Source organism: Rhyacophila brunnea, unplaced genomic scaffold (assembly GCF_057557595.1).
Source record: "Rhyacophila brunnea isolate RB1 unplaced genomic scaffold, BYU_Rbru_1.0 scaffold_12, whole genome shotgun sequence".
Lineage (NCBI taxonomy): Eukaryota > Metazoa > Arthropoda > Insecta > Trichoptera > Rhyacophilidae > Rhyacophila > Rhyacophila brunnea.
In genome coordinates, this window is record NW_028232774.1 from 36273285 (window position 1) to 36294075 (window position 20791).

Sequence of the window (20791 nt, forward strand, 5' to 3'; positions counted from 1 at the left end):
ATATCCTGGGATGAGGGCGCGTATCAGGATATGAAGGCGATGGTCATATTCTACAATCCCTGATGTTCAACAGCTTTTTGCATTTTCTTGTATGGCATTATATACCATGTGGATGGTATTTAGCAATCTTCCAAGATGCCGGAATCCGGTTGGCTTGAACAAAAGGTAGGCACATAGAGTTATTAAATAAAGAGCAGGCATATGTTATGCATGGCCGAGGCAGACGTAGATTCACATATTCATTTTCATTATGATGAGCGGCTACATGGTCCGCTTTCTTATGTGCTTGTTACTCTTAAAATCACACCAAAGTCACCATAAATCCAGAAGGTATCCTCCTCAAGAATATCTAAGTTTTCGAAACTCATCAAGGTTGTTTTTCATAATGATTTACATATAGCCAACCACACAGTACTGATATATTGGTAGCTTCGATGTATTGATAATATATTTTTATCACTGTAACTTATGCCTTTGTCATCATTTGTATTTGGGTATTAAAAAAAACCCAATCTTTTGCAAAATAAGCAAGTGAACTTCAGCTGTCGATTAGTATTCCTGTCAGGGTGACTGGCGGCCTGCCCAGGAATTCGACGCGACTCGAACTTGAGTACCTGCGTATGACATCAGTCCATCATCTCATCTCTTCTGACACCCGCAATGTCCTATTTAAATTTCACCCTGTCTCATTCTTGCGTATAATTTATACCATATGTATCATCGAAATCGTATGTAAGTACATACTTGACGATATTAAATAAATTTTAGGCGCTCTTATCAAACTGAATTTTCTGATTTGAATATTTTTTCAATAATATAAAAAATAATACTTTTACCAATGAAGGCATAAATCAGGGTATTAATTTATTCGGTATATTAAACACACAAACTGTAGAGATTCGTGAATAAAATTAAGTATAAAAATCGTCATCTTTATTGCTTAATTTTTTCAACACTTTATTTCTAATTAAATAATTAGGATATCTTTAAATCCACAATGCATTTATTATAGTCTGAATATTTATATTTCTATATCAGATATTATAACATAATAGCATTCGCAGTCCCTTCTTTCGACCCATTATGATTAAAAATCACGTCCACGGAATGTAAAATGTCCACCTTATTTTATGTCTCTTAGCAATAGCAATGCATGATTTGTCTATTCCCACGGGACATCATCAATTTTAACAATGCTTGTTCTGCGAAATATAAATTGATAATTTAAAAAAATACAGTTATGAGGATTATTTTTTTATACGTTGGTATAATTCAATAGTCCTATGACAGGTTTGAAGGCCCCCTCTAAATATTTATGACGAATCGGTTGCATCATTAATTGCTTTTTTACTTTGAAACTTTAAACTGGGTAATGTTAAGAACGCAGCATTTTCGGTCCAGGCAAAAGATTAAATTCTGTTATGATTTTTGTCCGTCATTTATCTATTTAAAGCGTTGAATAAATAATCATATTTACGCTTGTTGGGTTTTCCTTAAAGCATTAAAAGAGCACTTGATTTGTAAGAATGGTCACACAGCCTTACGTATTTTCCACCATACAACACTATCAAGTGTAAAAAGTCCTTGCAGCTCAATAAGTAGTAAATTATTGTTGATTTAATTTAATAAAATGCATTTTTTTGTAGTACTTATTCCTCTTTTAATAAATAGATTAGGACCGGTTTCTATCTGAGGCGGACGAAATCGGTCCTAATCTATTTATTAAAAGTGGAATAAGTACTACAAAAAAAATACGTTTTATTAAATTAAAATAATAATACAATGCAGTTCCACCACTGACAGTTAAATTTTTTTTTTAAAGTAGTAAATTAAACTAAATTAAAGAAGTTAACTAACTTAATTGTTTTAAATTAATACGATTTCCAAGTTAAACGGTATTTATTATTTTTGAAATGTGTCTGGGTGAGGGAGCGAGATCATGTCGTCTCATGCTGTGAGGCTTATATTTAATCGAATAGAAGTCGTTTATTTTTGTGGTCTTGATAATGGTGTTATAACCGAGACTAAAAAATGTCATGTAGAATTAATTATAATAAAATTTATATTATCATTTTGTCCCATGGAATTATACTAAGTAAATGCTACCTCAAGCAATATAATAAGTAGGTATTTCATTTATAATACCCAGTCCATTTATATTAAAAAAATAAATGTTGCACTAGAGGCCTCCAAACCTATCATATATATACAGATTAAGTACTGTTAGACAATACATAAAATAGACTCTCTAAGATAGAGCCGCGTGTATAAACTGACAGTGAAAACGTATACATTATAAAATATTTTCACTGAAAATGTTACGTTACTTCTCATATCCAAAGTTATCTCACTGACCCATTTTGGAATAACTGTTTGACTCCATGATTCCTGAATAAACAAATTGACGGTGTAGTGACGATGGACTGTGATTCACCCACTCTTTTTTAAGGCATGGTTAATTATTGATGATTATTATTCCTTACAATAAGTAAAAACTACAGTTCGTTGTAAACAATCCTTAAAAGCGTTCACGACATTGTCCGAAGCTCCTCTTCGATAGTACATTGGCTTAGCGGTCCGTTTCTCGTGGAGCCGCGCAGCTGATCAGGTATGCGCGCGGCGTCCTCCGTCTGGTCGGGCGATTCTGTTTGGCGCACGCCGTGGCACGCGCTGAGGGCACGTGCTCCGTCGTGCTGCGATCGCTCCGGTTCTGTGCGCGATCAGGGCGACATTGTCTAGTACCTAATTTACCACTGTGCGTCATAAACGTAATCATTTCAAACATTCGTACAAAATCCTTACTTTATATTCTACACCCCTAAAGCCTAATTTATATTACAATGCTAGTATCTACCTAAAGTTTAAGTAAAATGTTTAAGGGCCCACATGCCCAACGACGGTCAAAATGGAGATTTTATGGTATTTTCAAAGCATAACCCTGGACATTCCTTAAGCGTTGTAGATAATCTATTTATATAATTTTGAAGCTTTATTATCCTTTATATTTATATATTTTATATATAACATTTAATGACTGCATCAAGTATTTTTATTACATAAAATAGTATTCTTTTAAACCTCTCGATCTAATGTTTTAGAATATAGTCATATTTCAGTATAGCCATGTGCAGTGGTGTTAAGATTTATTAATTTTATAACGCATTTATAAAACCATTAGGGGTAGGCAGATTGAGCTTCGCTTGGGGGCGGCAGTTACTCGAAGGGCGGCAAATCTAGGAGAACCATTTAGTATAAGTATATATAAATAGCTACCTAAACTTATTTTGTTTATTTGTATGCAAAAATGGTGTGAAAATAATAAATATGTGTATTGCTAATTGGTACAAACCAAATGTGTCAGAAATATCATCCAAATAGAACCTCAGACTTGGATGATTTGGTGAAGAATTTGGATGAAGTGTCTAACATAATTAATTACCTATATTATTTTTATATCTAGGTAAATTTAATTTGTAAGTTTTAGTGTAACATATAAATATATTAACTACACATTTATTAAATATTGGATTTATGACTCTAAGGATGATAAAAAATACTGTATAAAATTTGGGCGGCATTTTGTCTAGGGACGTCACTGATTACATGCATTCGCAACACTAATGAACTTGACTAAAAATGCTATGTTCAGACTTGTCTCGCGGTTTATTTAATGTTTAACACAGCCAAATATACTTTCTATTTAGTGAGAGGTAGTGGAGGTGGTCGCTAATCGTCCAAAAAAAATAGAAAAAAAAACGGATTGACTCGATTACTGAATTACTCGACTAAATTTGTCTATCCATAAACGTTTAGTTACTAAATTTCTCGTCACTCGACTAAAAAACCAGCTTAATCTAAACCATGTTTGCCTGACGAGTAATTTAGTAACTAAACGTCTATTAATAGACAAATTTATTCGATTAATTTAGTAAAATCATTTTGTCGAGTATATTCATAACTCTTATGAGGCTATTGTTGGCTATTTTGTGGTAAACAGGTCGTCTATAATCTATATTATGAAAAGTTTATCTTGACGATCGGCGGCGGCGCTCATGTTGTTATCGAAGTATTGTGAGAGTATTGTTAAGATTCGAAGATATTATTCCCCAATTCCTTGATAAAAACAGATATATCAAATACAATAATTCATTTTTATTTTTGGTTACATGGCAACATTAAAATGTCAAATGATTTATTTGTCCTGTCATTACCGCGATTCTTTCGTCAACATTGTTTATGGTTCGAATAAGCTATTTTTGTCGTTTTTCTTCTTCGCAGTAGAAAATTATGTGTAGGTACATAATTAATATGACGTGTCGTAATGGTCTTTCTTCAATAGATTGTCAGATTTTATAAATCAGTATAGGTATTTATCACACATATTATTTTGATTCAATATTCAAACTTGATTCGACTCAAAACCAATAAATCGCACTCATTAATATTCAGAACTGGAGTGACGGTCTGTCAGCTGTCTATTATGCCTGTGCTGATTTACAGTCTTCGGACTTCTTTTTCGCGTGGAGCACCCCAAATCCGCAGACCAGGTTTGTTGCATTCAAATATGTTCGATATTATTTTAGTCTCCGAGTTGCCAGAATTTGTCCGTCAACCTCTACGTAAATTTGATTTGACATTAACATGCAATCATTCGGACCGAAAAAATCTGTAATTGTTCTAAACATTTTTATTGATTAATTTGTTAATTTACATTTTTCAAAATGAAAGATTTATCAATTATTATTGTTTTTATTTGAATTTATGAAATTCTTAAAAAAAAAACGTAAAACTTTTGTTGTTTTCAGTGCTATATTATTTTATGCAAGTCTACGTCATGTAAATAACACAAAATTATAGGATTATCGGAATACATTACGATAATCGCATTTCATTACTTTTGACAGCTCGATTTTTTTACTCGTTCGTTGATCAGTAGCAGAACATAGACAAATCGGACGATTTATTGTCCTCGAACTTTTGGCTTACCAATGGAGCGCCTGCATTAGTTACCACACCGTCTGACAATAATATTATAATAATACCTACATACTAACAATATAGGTACAGCCAGTTATTTCATTCATAATATAATTCAAACTAATACCATAAAACTTACAGGCATGCGTGGAAAAACTAAACCACGGAATATCCAATGATCATCCAACAGACTTTGTCATTGTACTGGGTACCTATATGGTTAAAAAACTCATAGACACATATACCCTAATAGCATATAATAGGAATGTTTAATACATTGTATGGAATAGATTAATCCATATAAATAATATCTTTATTTTGATTGTTCATGGATGATTACTGTCTTACTATAAACATTACAACATCGTCATCTTTGACTATATAGTCCAGGTGGGTCCATGCTACTTCAAATAGCCAATTCCTAGTTGCACGGTCCTTCAATTCTAAGTGCCAATCCATGAATTATCTAACATAATCGTCCCGGCGAAATCTCGTACATCCAACTTATCCTTGTCATTATCAAATCGAAATCGCCAGAGCGCGTTATATTTTCGCTCTCCAAATATGCTACAATCCTTTGAATGGTATTGAACCATAGACTTTTCGCAAGGCATTTCTCTCAAGAACGGCCAGCATATCCTAATACGCCTTGTTACTATCCAGCACTCAAGAAACTAGCCGAATAAGTAGACAGTAGATGAGATTTTAGGTATTTCCACACCCCATAAAGCCATAACCACAACCTTTTAGAATGTCCAAGAATGTTCTCTAAAAAGGAAGAGATGCTCAGTCCAACCAGTCGTTGGGCCTATCGGGTCGTCTGATCTGGTCGCCACAAAGGCCAACTATTAATTCTTTAAAAAAAATGTGGCGTCTTATTGCGGACGTGAAGATCTCTTCACATAGTTTAGTATGACAAAAGACCAAATGACCAAAGCACACTTGAGTGCGAGGTGACCTCAGTCTTGGGTGTCTTCTCCTGAGATATTTCTGGGGGGGAAAAAACTGCGGATGTTTCACAAACAAACGTAGGGCCTCTTAATATACTCCATTCAGACCAAGTGTGGTGCGGGGCGGTTTGTTTGGAAGATCCATGTTTGTGTTGTACCTATAATTATTGGTTTTCGAATACGTTAAAACCAGAGCGTTGGAGCGGAGCTCAGAGCAGGAGCACGGAGTAGTGGAGTAATGGGGTTTTACCCAGAGTGGGAGCGGAGCCGGAGCAACAAAAAAATTTAGTGCTCTATTGCTCTGGATGTTTTTGTATTAAGTATTATAAAATTTTCGTCCTAAAATACAATTAAAATATTATATTTCAATTATTCTTTGAAATACGGCAACACTGCCGTGTGATAAATAACCTCACTTTCTTAATAACGAAAATGACGAATAATAAACCTTGTTTTAAAACTTACGACCTATTTTTTAGATTTTTTAACATTAATTAATATGTAAATATAAATAACACCAATTACAACTTTTTATCTGGAGCAAAGCAGATCCTGGAATGGAGCTAGAGCAAGTATTAGTTCGCGGAGCGGAGCAACTCAAAAAAGAGTCCGCTCCTACCCAACCCTATGGTTAAAACGACAAATCATATTTTTAAAATTAAATTCCCTTTCAACCACGTTTCGATGTCAAAAAATTTCTTCAATCTTCAATTTGACTTTTGTTTCAGAAAAAGCCTTTGAGGTTTGATGTATGTACATAAATTTTGAAAAAATAATCACAAAAAAGTGTGGCGTATTCCGAGAGTTGGAGCTTCGATTGAAATTCGTCGCTGGTCCTTCGATTTATGACTCCGCCCGTCCGCCAGCTTCCTGTCTTCGAAAATAATAATCTTATTAAATTTATTGCTTCGTGTTGCGTTTCAAAAATCATGCGCACGAGTCCTGTGCGCACATCAGTATGTACCACCACACACCATGAAAACATTCGTATGGGGGATTTATTGAACCCAAATTAACTTAAGGCTATACTTCAGTTGAGGCATGGTCTAAAAAGATCGTGGCTAGGCGATGCGCGGATTGTGCAAATGACGCGTGCCGAACGAAATATAATTTGTCATAAAAATCCAACATGCATCCATTTAATGTTATGTTTATTGTTATATTATTATTAATAATAGTATATTCATTGACATGTTTTCTTTTTTAGGTACATACGTAAAGTTTTTTAGTCATATTTACATGATTTAAGAATATTTTCATCCGACGCCATAACAAAACAAATCGACGTGCGGACACACAGTCTTTCGGTCTCCGATTGGTGACTAGTGAGAAATTTCGTCGCACCTACTGTTGAAAATTATTTGCCGTTTCACTGATGTACGCTCTTAAGATACTAAATACATAAGAGTCTCGCAATGTACCTACTATAACGCAAATGCATGTTATAATATACGTTCTAAGGAATCTCTTAATTTTTCGTCTTATAAATCAGTGTTTCTCAACCGGTTGTCCGCGAATTTTCAGCGTCCAAACGACTATGCTAAAAATTACAATAATATCTTCAAAACCTATGCACCTGCAACCTGCAAGTGTGTTAATTATTAATTGTTTTATGTGACAAAATCAACCGCGATTGGACATTATTATAGGTTACTATATAAACAATATATTTTATTCCTGCGTTTGCGGTCCGTAAAACGTTTCTCATATTATGTTCAGTGATCCACAGGTGTGAAAAGGTTGAGAAACACTGAAACACGAAGTAATGCTGCTGTAACATTTTTTTTTAAATTTTTTTTCGAGTGCAATCATAAAGTTTGTAATTCATGTTGTTATCATAATTAAAATTAGATGCGTGAAAAATGATAATGCGGAGTTAACGTTACACATCCCTATAGCGTCGTGGGACCCATGTTCGAATCATGGGTCTGGCAAGTACACATATTGTTTCTTGATTACGATTTCGATGTATAAGTCAAAGTATGGACCTAATTGTTGAGCAAGTGACTGATATCCATTTCTCCTAAAAACAAAATTTGTTAATACAATACCCATATGATCTTATTAGGATCGGACATGGTCGGGGAACGTTAAAAAAAGCCCGTCTGAAAAAATCTAACAAACATCTCACGGAGTAATTTTTAAATAAATAGTCCCGGACATTTACAATCATTTATGTATCGGCTATTACCTATTACTCTACTGTTCGTGGCAATTGCATTGTATTATGTTCAGCTCTTGTATAAGAAAATTCGTACTGGACTTTCAAGTGGCTCGAAGACCAAATATAACCTGATTTTTTCATAATATAATAGAACATTAAAGGCAATCGCACACTACATACTAAAACAGTATCTATAGTAATAATATATGAACGCATTATGTAGCACGCGCCTGACATCATTTAAAATTATTTGAATCGTCATGCTGAACCGTTATACAATATATTGTAATATAACCTCAACGAAAAACGTGCACTTGAGCCTCTAGAATATTGTTCTTTCAACAAAAGATGATCAATACTTATTGTAACTGATAACCATTAAAATAATAAAGGACCATTCTTATTAATTCATAAGTATTATATAAATATTTCAGGTATATCTAGCATTGTATATATTATTTAATTCGGAGACTGCAATGTGCATCTACAGAAAGCATGTGCATTCGCTTTAATTACGATAATATCAATATATGGACAAAACAGAACATGACAAAACAGAAAATGACAAAACAGAACAGTGACAAAACAGAACAGCCAGGGTAAAATGAAACATTAATTTTTGTGGAATCTATTTAGGTATCTAATCTTTAAGTAGAATTGAATTCATTTTCAGTTATTTCTGTTTTGTATAAAAAGTTATTTCGGAAGAAATCCGTAATCCAATCCATTGGTATTGGTTGCTAAGTGACAACTAAATTATTAATATATAGGTATATATTAATATATATGTGCGTTACTATGGAAATCCAAATGACACTTCAGTATTCTATATTTGTTTGTTTGTTTGTTTGTTTGTTTTTTATTTACTTCACATCAAGTACCTACTACCTACAAGCATATTGAGCATAATAATTCAACAGAAAATTTAAAAACGTTGTACCTATATAAAAAGTTCTTTTTATCTTGTAATTATTTTTAATTTTATCGCTTGGTCGGAAAAATAATTATACAATTACACAATCAAGTTTAAAAACTCTTAACAAAATATCATTCGAATCAATATTTTCCCTGTAAGTAAGGTACATATAAGAAAGTTTGATTAGTTTCAACAGCTTTATTTGAATATGATGTGATGTTAAAACTCGTCATCTAAGGTACACATAAAGTAGCATCTGAAAAGAATTGCGGATCTTTTTCGAAATGCCTTAATTGCATTAATTTATACTACTTTTCAAAGAGACTTTCTAGGTTTAGGTTTTACCGGAGAGGTGTATATTATTATTTATTAATAGTTATCGTACTGTCGCGGGGCGGGTATTGTGACCGGTTGCCATTATTATTGTGGATTTATGGCGTCTCAATATACAGATTATGTATTAAAACTTACTCAAAAAATAAGAATATCTAAATTTTATTTTTAAAATATTTTAAAATTATTTTATTTCAAAAATGATTTAACTGGAAATAATAAAATTTAATTTAAAAAAAATCTTTATAAGCTCAGCAGTTGCGATTAGAGCTTTTCACAACCACCCACAGGAGAGTGAAGTGTTTCTGGCCTAGCCGTGTCTCAAACCTGACGTGCTCGGAATACGATAATCGGAGTGTGTCCAAAACTCACCAAAATTTTACGAATCACTAATTCAGTATTAATAGGTGCAGCGCTACCTATATTTAATTTTATTTTTGACGTCACTAAAAATAAATTCACCGTGTAATGAAGCCGTGAATCCTAGGTTCAAATCCTGCGCAGTGGGTCTATTCTATACTTATCGACCGCTAAAGTGATAAATTTTATCAAACTTATGGTAGGTTTGTATCAAAGTATTAGCACTTATTGTAATTGTTTCAATAAGTGCTAATACTTTGATACAAGCCTACCCTAAGTTTGATAATATTTATCACTATATCACTTTAGCGGTCGACAAGTATAGAATAGACCCACGTCTTTATGAAATGTTGTGTCTGAAAACAAAAGCTAACAATCTGTTAAAATCTGTTGAAAAAAAATTTAAAAGTAAAAGTTTTAAAAAAAAGTTTAAAAAAAATACCTGTTGACAATGTCGATTCAGAATGGATGAAACCGAAAGTACACACTTTATTTCAATTATTAGTATACCTACATAAAATGTTTTAAAATATTTGTGTTTAGTACAGATGCACTTTACCTATAAATTTGGGTTCAAAATGCTACGTTCGGTGATTATATACTTACATAATAATATATGTGATAATCAAAACAGTATAATATTATGATTCATATTATTTTGCATAGGTATATTATCCACGTTTATGGAGTTACTATTTCCGCTCGTACTGGCGCCACGGTGTTGGTAATAGATCAATCCATTGATAACAATAATTTTTCAAAAATAATATCTCTGACAATCACGTCTTCGAAAGATCAAAAAACTAAAATACTTATTACAACGTTTTTCTTAGCTCATATTCTTATTTGTTCAGTGGTTCTTTGTCTGGTACAAATCTTGCAATCGATTTTTAACTTATTCACCGACTAGCTAGACATTTGAATCTTTAAGAATATATCAGAACACGATGCCGATGCATTTTTTAATACTTTTAGCCGTCTTTAAGTAGAATTGAATTCATTTTCAGTTAATTCTGTTTCGTATGAAAAGTTATTTCGACACCATTATTGGTTGCTAGGGGTCTGTAGGGGTCTGCGGTCCTAGCAACTAAATTATTAATATATACATGCGTTACTATGGAAATCAATATGAATGTCAAAACGACATTTCAGCATTATTTCTATCAAGTACATTTTTTTTGATCGTTTAAGCTAGTCAAGTCAAGTTTATATGATTCAACAGAAAATATAAAAACGTTGTATATAAAAAGTTCTTTTTATCTTGTAATTATTTTATAATAAGAATTCTTATTTTAAAATGATTTAAATATAGATTACACTGACTGTCTGTTCATTTGAAATATGCTGTCTTTTTGTGTAATATATTATTATTTCGTTTTATAATTAACCACTGACTCCCGAGCCGTTCGACTCGGCGATCGTTTAAGTCCTTGCAATAAATTCACAAGAAAATCTTTTCGGACACCTCAACGCAATAAGACATGTCAGAATAATTTTACAGCCCTTAAAATGTATGATTATTATTGCTTTTCTGCGAAATTTTGAGTTGAACTGTATTTTGTATCACTTTGAGTTCGCGGGCCACTATATTTAACGACCGTTACTCCGTCAGATGCTTGCGTAGTTTTCGGTCTAATTTTTTTACAATATTTTTGTTTTATTATTAATGTTATGCCTCCGTAAATAAGGCTTATAAAGATATATTTATGTACGTTATACCTATCTTCTAAAAGGAAAAATGTTATATAGAAGTTGGTCCAAAAGTACAAGGAGTACATACCCCAGTTATAATATCTAGTAACTGTCTTTAGGAGTGCTTTTTGGATTTTTTTAATTTTCTCTTCTTTTGTTTGATGGACCTCGGTGGCTTCGCGACTGACCCGAGGCCCAATTTGTGATCTGGATGGGTGTATCTCTTGGTTAGAAAAAAAATTTTGGCTTCAAACATTCTCATTCCGTCCGTCGATTCCGGTTGGCTTCCGCTTCTGCGCAGTTGATGGCAGCTTTCATTCATCTCGTCCAGGTATTCGTCTGGCTGATTCTGTTTTCAGGAAGTGTTGGGAAAGTCGATTCCGTCGTCCTCTTCTATGACTTCGGCTGCTTCTTCAGTGTTTCGTTTGGAGACATCGCCTCTAAGGCAGGCGAGATCTAAGGCTCCTCCATGATTGCGTGCAGAGCACGAGTTTAGGGTCTCAGCGATTGGATGATTGATGCAGTTCCCTCGAGTAGCAATTTATCTTTGTTTATCACTGTTTGTGTTATCCATGTGTTTTTATAATTTCCACCGGGAATAGAAAACATTGTGCACGTAGGGGAAGGGTGTACAAAATGGCATGTATTGAGAAAAAGAATATCAAAATATGTAATTTATTATTAAAATGGAGCATGACTGTAAAGTAACACTATTTTTTAATATATTGGCATATTTATATTAACAAAATTTTACGTAAGTGATAGTAAAAAAAAAGAAAAAAAATGTATAGCTAAAAACCATTTTACCCCTACTGGTGTACAAAACGGCATACAACTTAAATATTTATAAAAAATAGAAAATAAGTATAATTTCAAATAACAATGACACGTTTTACGGAGAACAAACCTCCCAGAAAAATAATTTTGTCTAAACTAGCACAATCAGCAAGAGCCCATTTTCCACATTTCATGCATTTTAGCCAAGTTTCTCCAGGTTTAGATCTTGTGTACATCTCTTTACAATAAATACAGGCACAATCATCTACTTCTGACAGTAGAATGTCTTCAGTTTCCGAATCGATCACCAATCTTTTTGTGACTCTTTGTTTATGTTTTCCAGAAACATTTTTCTGTGAATAACACACTATGCCGATTTACCCTACCATAGTGTATGCCACTTTATCCTCAATCAGTGGATTTTAGAAATTCATTAAAAAAAGGCAATTTACACTTCAGTAATTGTAATAAATTTATATCGAAAATGAACACTAATAACCACTACGTTAGCTACTTTTTTATACTTATATTTAATATATAAAATATGACGTGTAATATCACCTTTTGATGACAAGTTGCAAAAATATTAGTATCGCTCAAAAATCTTTCCACTGTATGACCTCCTTGTATGACTGTTTTGATTGAACTACATAGTTGAATATTTGAAGGACGTGCCATGGATTATTTCTGAACAAGTTGAATCATGTTCGACTGCTCCATTTCGCAGTAGAGCGATAGTTCGTTTTGCCCCACTATGCCATTTTCTACACCTTTCCCCTACATATTATTATATTCTTGGTCTGGACTCAATGACATTATTAATGGACGACGCACTCAATACAGTAGCTAGCAAGTAAATTCGCGCATTCGCATGTATAGGTAGACGTCACGCAATTTCCATTATGCGATATCACGCATCGGAAATTTATAACAATATGACCTTTATTGTAATGGCGTTAGAACAGTGTTTCTAAGGTCAATGTTCATTTAAGCGAACCCGTTAGAACCGAACCATTCGGCAGACCAACAAAAAGCATCAGGAATTTATAGCAATATCACCTTTATTGTAATGGCGTTAGAACAGATTATGCCATTCGGCAGACCCGACAATAAAGTGAGTGTCATTTTCTTTTCCAGATGATTCGTCTATATTAATGTCATTCTCTGGACTAGCTTAATAAAAATTAAACTATCACTTTCACAAGATAAGTATCAATTTTGTTTCGATTATACAAATCTGTCAATGTCACGCGTTGCTCTGTGCCACATCGTATATCAAAATACATTTCGATCGAAACTGCGTTTGAATGATTACTGTCAAAATAGCTGAACCAATGTCAAATTACAGGTCAGGCCCCGGGTCGATGTTTAGTTTAGGGGCCGCACGCGCTATAGCCCGTGGGCCCGAACTGGGCCCGGCCCACGTTGGACACATTTAACGCCTGGAAATTCTGTTATTGCTGTCGTGGAAACAACATTAAAAATAACGTCTAAACACGACTCAAGCAGGGACTGCCAAGAGAACTGCGTGGGATTAGTCTTTATTATTTATTTATTTTAATTTACTTTAGCAGGCGAAATCCAAATGTTAATTGTATTCTATTAAAATATATATTTTAGGCGTTTTACTACACTACCAACGGTTACATGTAAGTTGTACGTATGCAGTTCATCGTGGGACACTTATTCGTACGCAGTACGTGAAACATGAGTTCGTATAACATTTTATCAAATGACGTGTTCTTTGTTGAACATTTCACCGTGGAGTACATTTGTACGTATCTTACAAAATGCGGCGATAGTTTGCAAATAGTACTATTCCAATTAAATTAACCTTTACCTAACCTAACCTATACTAACCTAGTAAAGACAGCTCATAAAATTCGCCACATGTTTGTAGCATACGTACAAATATACTGTGAAATGTTCAACGAAGAACTCGTCATTTGATTAAATGTTACACGAACTCATGTTTCACGTACTGCGGCGCACGAATAAGTGTCCTGCGGTGAACTGTTTACGTAAAAATTACACAACTGCAGTTTTTACATGAAACTTAACAATTCACATTAAAATGTGTCGTATTCCAATGCATAAGAAACTGGTTTCTCATACCTGCGGTTCGGGGATCGAATCTCGGCGTAGTTACAATAAATAATATGAGATTTTCTCAAACTTGACTGCAAATCCAATCAATTAAAGTCGCAGGTAACCGATCTTGAGTGAGGAATAAACCGGGATAAACTTAAAAACACGTGTCAAGAATACGTCATACGTTAAATACTGACAACTGTCCTCAGTTTATGCATTGACGTTTATTTAATATTGGTGTATTACACACACTATTGCACGTGCATAGTGCGTATTTCATTTTCGTAGGACACTCACACATTCAAAACCCTGCATCAAAATGTAGTGTATTGAATGCAGTGGAACCCCGATGTACCGTTATCGCATAAATCGTTTTCCCGCACGGATCGTTCATTTTCGAAAGTCCCACCAAACACCCATCAGAACAATATTAAATAATCCCGCATTAACCGTTCCCCGATTTATCCTTTTCCTTGATATATCGTCTAAATATTATGGTCCCATCATAAATATTGTCCCGATTGACCGTTTTTGTTGAATATGTTTAATTTCGCTTTCATAGAATTGTTTATGATACATACAGACCTTTCAGTCGCGTCGCTTTGTTTGCACAGGTCGGTCGGCATCTTGTATCATGAATTTAATGAAGGCATGAAGAAGTCGCAACTAAAATGCCCCCCATGAAGAAAACTAGAACTCGAGTTGAGAAACTGAAAATAATTCAAGACGTCAAAAAAAATCCGGGAGAAAAACGAGTTTTTTTTATAAAAAAAATTATATATCCCGCATTTATCATTTTTTAGGGTCCGTTGAAAACCGTAGAATCGGGGTTTTACTGTATTACCTATCGGAATTATATTTATTATCTGTTCTGTGAATGTTAATAACCGGATATCGCGGACCGTGGCTTGAGCATCCACGCCGCAGTCGTATTATACTATTGAATCATCGCTCCATTCATTGATTTTCACTGTAATTTGTTTTTTTTTTGTTAATCTGAAATTATTATCATTCCGCTGTGAGGTGTTTCTAAGATATCATTATATTATTTTGAATTCCTCGCACGAAAGGTAACAGTTATACAAACCCAAAGTTTTTGAGTCTTTGATCTTTACCGAAATGTTTTTCTTGCGTTTGTTTTTGGATACCCTAATCTCTTTAGCCGATACTCGGGTACCAAAATTATTATTGAATTTAATTGAATTTATTTCGTATTTTATTTCCTGCTTTAGAGGATATTAAACATATTTCGCTGATGTCGTCATTCACAAATATATTGAAAGCGACTGATGCTGCTCTTCTTCTTTTGTGCCGGTTCCATGACAAAACAGAACAGTGACAAAACAGAACATGACAAAACAGAACAGTGCCAAAACCGAACAACGATAAATATAACTATGACCTTTCAGGAAAGATATAAATTTAATATTGAAAATATCCTATCTCTATTATGTTGATAGATTTTTAATAGCACAGATTTTCAATACGTCATAATAAATCAAATTATATACCTAATTTCTGCATTCCTAATCGCTAGAAATCCTCAAATAAACAGGACGTAACTCGGTGTTGCCGGCAAGCTTAGGATATCTCATCTTAATCAATATAATATGTTCAAAATGATTGGGTGACTAGGTACAACGAAATAATGACCTAACCTAACCTACATAGATTCCACAAAAATTAATGTTTCATTTTTCCCCTGGCTGTTTGTTTTGTCATGTTCCGTTTTGTCCGGTTACCTTCTGTGCCATCTCTGTTATTGGACGTAGGCGATTATTTATTATTTGTTCTCTGTTCTTAACAGTGATGAAATGATGCTGAATCCAGTTTTTAAGTTTCGTGATTCAGGACAATCTTTTTTTCTGCCAGGGTCTCGCTTACCGGAACTTGAGTTATAGATGCAGAAAATCATTATCAGGATACCACATGGCGCATGCTGTGGTCAAAGTTATAACAGGGTGACTTTACAAGTATTTTGTCATTCTTACTTATTTTTTAAACTTAGCTGAAAAAGTGAATATTATATTTATATAAATATTGAAATCACATAAAGAAACTGTGTATCAAATAAATATATGAGAATAATTAATAAGTACCAACTTGAATAATAAAACTTTTATTTTACATGCACTTTTCCTGAGATATTTTTTTCTATATCCATTCTTGAAGAGAGGCAAAAACCTTTGATTTTATTTCACTTAATTTCATATATATCCCATTAGATGTGATCAACCCACTGTTGAATGAATGTCTTCTCTTAATCTGTCTAGTTTTCTCTGTCTCTAGTCCTACTCTCTCAAGCTTGATGAGTTCGTAAGGCGGGGCTTAAGGATGTCATTGTGTTCATTATAGTGACCAAGTATGTTCTCTTGCATCTTTTAAAATAAATTGCTCCAAAACTACATATTTATATTTTTAACCATGTTCGATTGTAAGATGGTCGTAATATTATGTGCATCAAGAGAGTGAAGAATGTATTATCGAATTTAGAAGTAGATGTTAGCAATTTGCCCAACCTATTATGTTCAAGCACTCATTTAAAAACTACATAGATACGAAATTAGAACCCTTGACCTACAACATTATAAGCCGACGCGGTAGCCGCTCGGTCATTATATTTTTATTCAATTAAAATTTTACTGTTTTACAACGTTTTTATTAGGTCGTATTCTTGTTTGTCCGGTGGTTGTTTATCCAGTACAAATCTTGCAATCGATTTTTAACTAACTTCCCGACTAGCTAGACATTTGAAACTTTTAGAATATATCAGAACACGATGCCAATGCATTCTTTTAATACTTTTAGCCATCTTTAAGTAGAATTGAATTCATTTTCAGTTAATTCTGTTTTGTATGAAAAGTTATTTCGGAAGAAATCCGTAAAAAGTAAAACACTATTATTGGTTGCTAGGGGTCTAGGATCCTAGCAACTGAATTATTAATATATACGTGCGTTACTATGGAAATCAATATGAAATAGTAGTAATATTAGAAAATTTAAAAACGTTGTATATAAAAAGTTCTTTTTATCTTGTAATTATTTATTATTTTTCATTCTCTGGTGACTAGCTTACTTATACCAAATGTTTCTTTCTTCACACTATCTTCATACATATTAGGTAACTGTTTGATTTCATAATAATACTTTCTGTGTACGCCTGTTATTGAAACCACTTATTCATTTATTTCGTATCTTATATGTATAATATTATTGGTTTTGTTAATTGACCTAAAAAATCATTTCATTTTTACATAAATCGTAGGTAGAGGTGTTTGATAAACGATATCGTCGTGTATCTGCACCGAAAAGTTAAAAAAAAATGATATAGCGGTCTCTAATGATAACTTTGGTAATCTTAAATCATTTATAATCAAAATCGATTAGATTTTATCTCCGTGTTTTATGAATATTTTATTTAAATAATGGTGTTAAAATAATATATACCTGCCTATTACCTTTATTTAATTTTGACGGACATGCGCAACAGCAATAATATAATTAAAGAATGATTATACGTATTGTAAGACATTGATATACAAACTTATATCAATTCGAAAGTATTCACAAAATATACGAGTAATACCTATAACCTTACAATAATTTTGTGAAATTATACGGAGCTTATCTGTGATTAAACTAATTTGTTTGGACATACATCAGATGTAATAAAATGATAAAAATGAAAATGTAAAAACCTACATATACCTACATCAAAGTTTTAATGAATGCTACTTGTTAGGGGGGGAGTATACTAGGTTTTTTTCACATATGTCATATATAGAGTATATACCAGTGGCGAAGGGTGGGGGTAGGCTGTTCAGATCCGACATAAATAGTGGACAGTAAACTTTATTGGTCATACATATCTGTTTTCATTGAACTAAGTCTACAATTTACAGGTGGTGATAATTAGTTTTTAAAATTCTATTAAACCCTGCGAAAACCAAGCCACAATATATAATAGGCAAAATTTACTCGTCTATATATAAAAAATCTAAAATTACGCCATTAAATCATACATATTTTTTTTATATTTTATAGATATAATAATATTTTTTATCTAATATGGTTTGGTTTAGGCAGGGCTTAATAAATTTCAAAAAAACTAACCAACAACATGTGTTAATTCAACGAAAATAATTAAGTATGAATATGAAAGTGTGCACAATTTTGTTTGATCGCCCAAATCGTACCAAAACTATTTTGGTTTAGTTGTAGTCAATAGTAGTAAATTGTAGTCTTAGTTCAATAAAAACAAATTCTTATGACTGACAACTTTTAATGTGCACTATTTATGCCGGATCTTAACAGCCTACCTCCACCTTTCGCCACTGGTATAGACAGTCATAGTATGTGGTACTTTTGCATCAATTTTGAATCAGTTTCATTTATTTAGGCTATATTTTTATAAAGATATAGCCTAAATAAATGAATCTTTATAAAATAAGGGTTTTTCAACATCTTTGAGTCTATATGTAATCACATTATTTTTTATTTTACAGGTGATTGTATCTTATCTATTTTTTTCTAATTAGTATTAATTATTAACTAGCTAAACTACCTTACAATGTAGATCAGTGTTTTTCAAACTTTTTTTGGGCATGCGACTCTTTTTTGAGTCTAATATTTTTCTGTGCCTCACCCCATAACTGTTTCTTTGAGAAAAATAATTAAAAATTAAACATTTACAATTTTTAACATATTTTTATGAACCATGTAGGTACGTAGTAACTTACTATTTAAAAATCGACTAATACAATATTTTTAGTGATGTAAACCAGCAAATTTTTTAATGTGTGCTTGTCGTACAAAGTTCGCCTCTATTCACGATATCAAAAGGATTGTAAGCTTGACACTAGTACAGACAGATTCAACAATTATTGTGGAAAATGCGATAAAAATCAAATTACCCAGAACTGTCAAAATATAATATTTATCATATCACTACTCCATCGCTAGTATCACTACATCACTACCAAGCTATTTTTATATTTAACTTGAGCTATTGTATCTCTTTGCAGCTCTACGAGACATCCTTGTGATTTAATTTCGGCATCAAACTTTCAATATAATTATTAGTCGATTTACAAATTAAAGCTCATATAGAATATGAAATTGCGTATTTTTTTAAATATATAAATACACATTATATACTTATATACAAAATAAGCTACAGTAAGTTACAAGCTTATAATAATATGGTTTATAATTCGTATAGAAATACTTTTCTATATTATATCTGTAGCGAGACTCGTGATTTTCATATTTTTTTAGTTTGCATTAATGGCGAACATTGTCATACTATATATAGATGTCTCTATGACATTATCACATAGAGTTCATCTGACATAATGTATATGAAATATTATACATTATGTCAGATGAACTCTCGCAATTAAATATGTTTTAAATAATCATTCAGTATAGTCTTCGTCACTGACAAAAGGTCCCCTTTTTAACATTGTCACATTCAAGTTAATATATTAATATAAATCTTCTGTACATTCCTGGTAGGAAAAAAAATACTCCATAATCAACTGGTTATTGAAGAAATACTGCGATGAATCTCAAAATATGTTCCAGTAATGACCGGTCATTTATCCCACAAAAGAGAGGCAATATTTCAAAATGTTGAAAACGCCAAACTGATAAATTGTTTCCACTACCTGGATACGCGTAACATATTGTTTTGTTCTTGATAGGTACAGGTTACTACCTGACTGCCTTAATAATGAAAGGCAATTAACTATCTCATTAATAGATCTTCTATTAATACTATCTAATTCTGTAAACTTAGTAATGAATTTCGTACAGCTTATATTTATTGTTCTTATTCGAAAAGTATATCCAAATAACATTTTACCTTTTCATATAGGTATCTTTTTCTTTGTGGTCATCAAATTCATAAATATCAAATTTAGTAATCGTCCGTTTTTGATTTAAAAATTCTATGTAACTCTAAAACGCATCTGTGCATCTAGTCTATACACAAGACTGCTATCATCGGCTATCATCGGCTATCAAGGGTAGTTTATCATATTAATGTATACTAAATTAATTGAAAAAGTTGCACTGTATATACTTATATAATATTATATTTGCTGCCTCAAACTCTCACTATTTTAACTAATCTAATGTCGTATGGATAATCGTAATAATAGATTAGCTATGAAACTAATATAATATTAGTAGCATGTCTACTTGGTAGGTATATAAGTGAATAAAGCTATGATTAAAACAGATTATTTTCATAATTCTATCTAATAGACATTTTTATCAATATAATATCATAATATTATGAACCATAATATAAAGGGGCAACTTTTACTTTGTTAAATATTTTTAAGCATAAACCAGAAAACATTTCTGGCATATAGGTATAGTATCTACATAGCGCATACCAGCCAGTCAGTGAGATAAAATGTGTTTGATAATAATAAATGGACGATGCGATCTGGAACAGTTTGACTTGTGATTGATTGCTGGCTACCCTTGGAGCGACTGGTCCTGCCCTGAGCAGCGCGCTGG

General features: G+C 32.7%; 1 protein-coding gene across 5 annotated transcripts in view; it reads left to right on the plus strand.

Moving 5' to 3' along the window:
• The window catches only part of LOC147078104 (uncharacterized), a 265519-nt gene that overhangs the window by 240004 nt on the left and 4724 nt on the right, over positions 1–20791 (plus strand). The gene's annotated exons all lie outside the window — the stretch shown is intronic.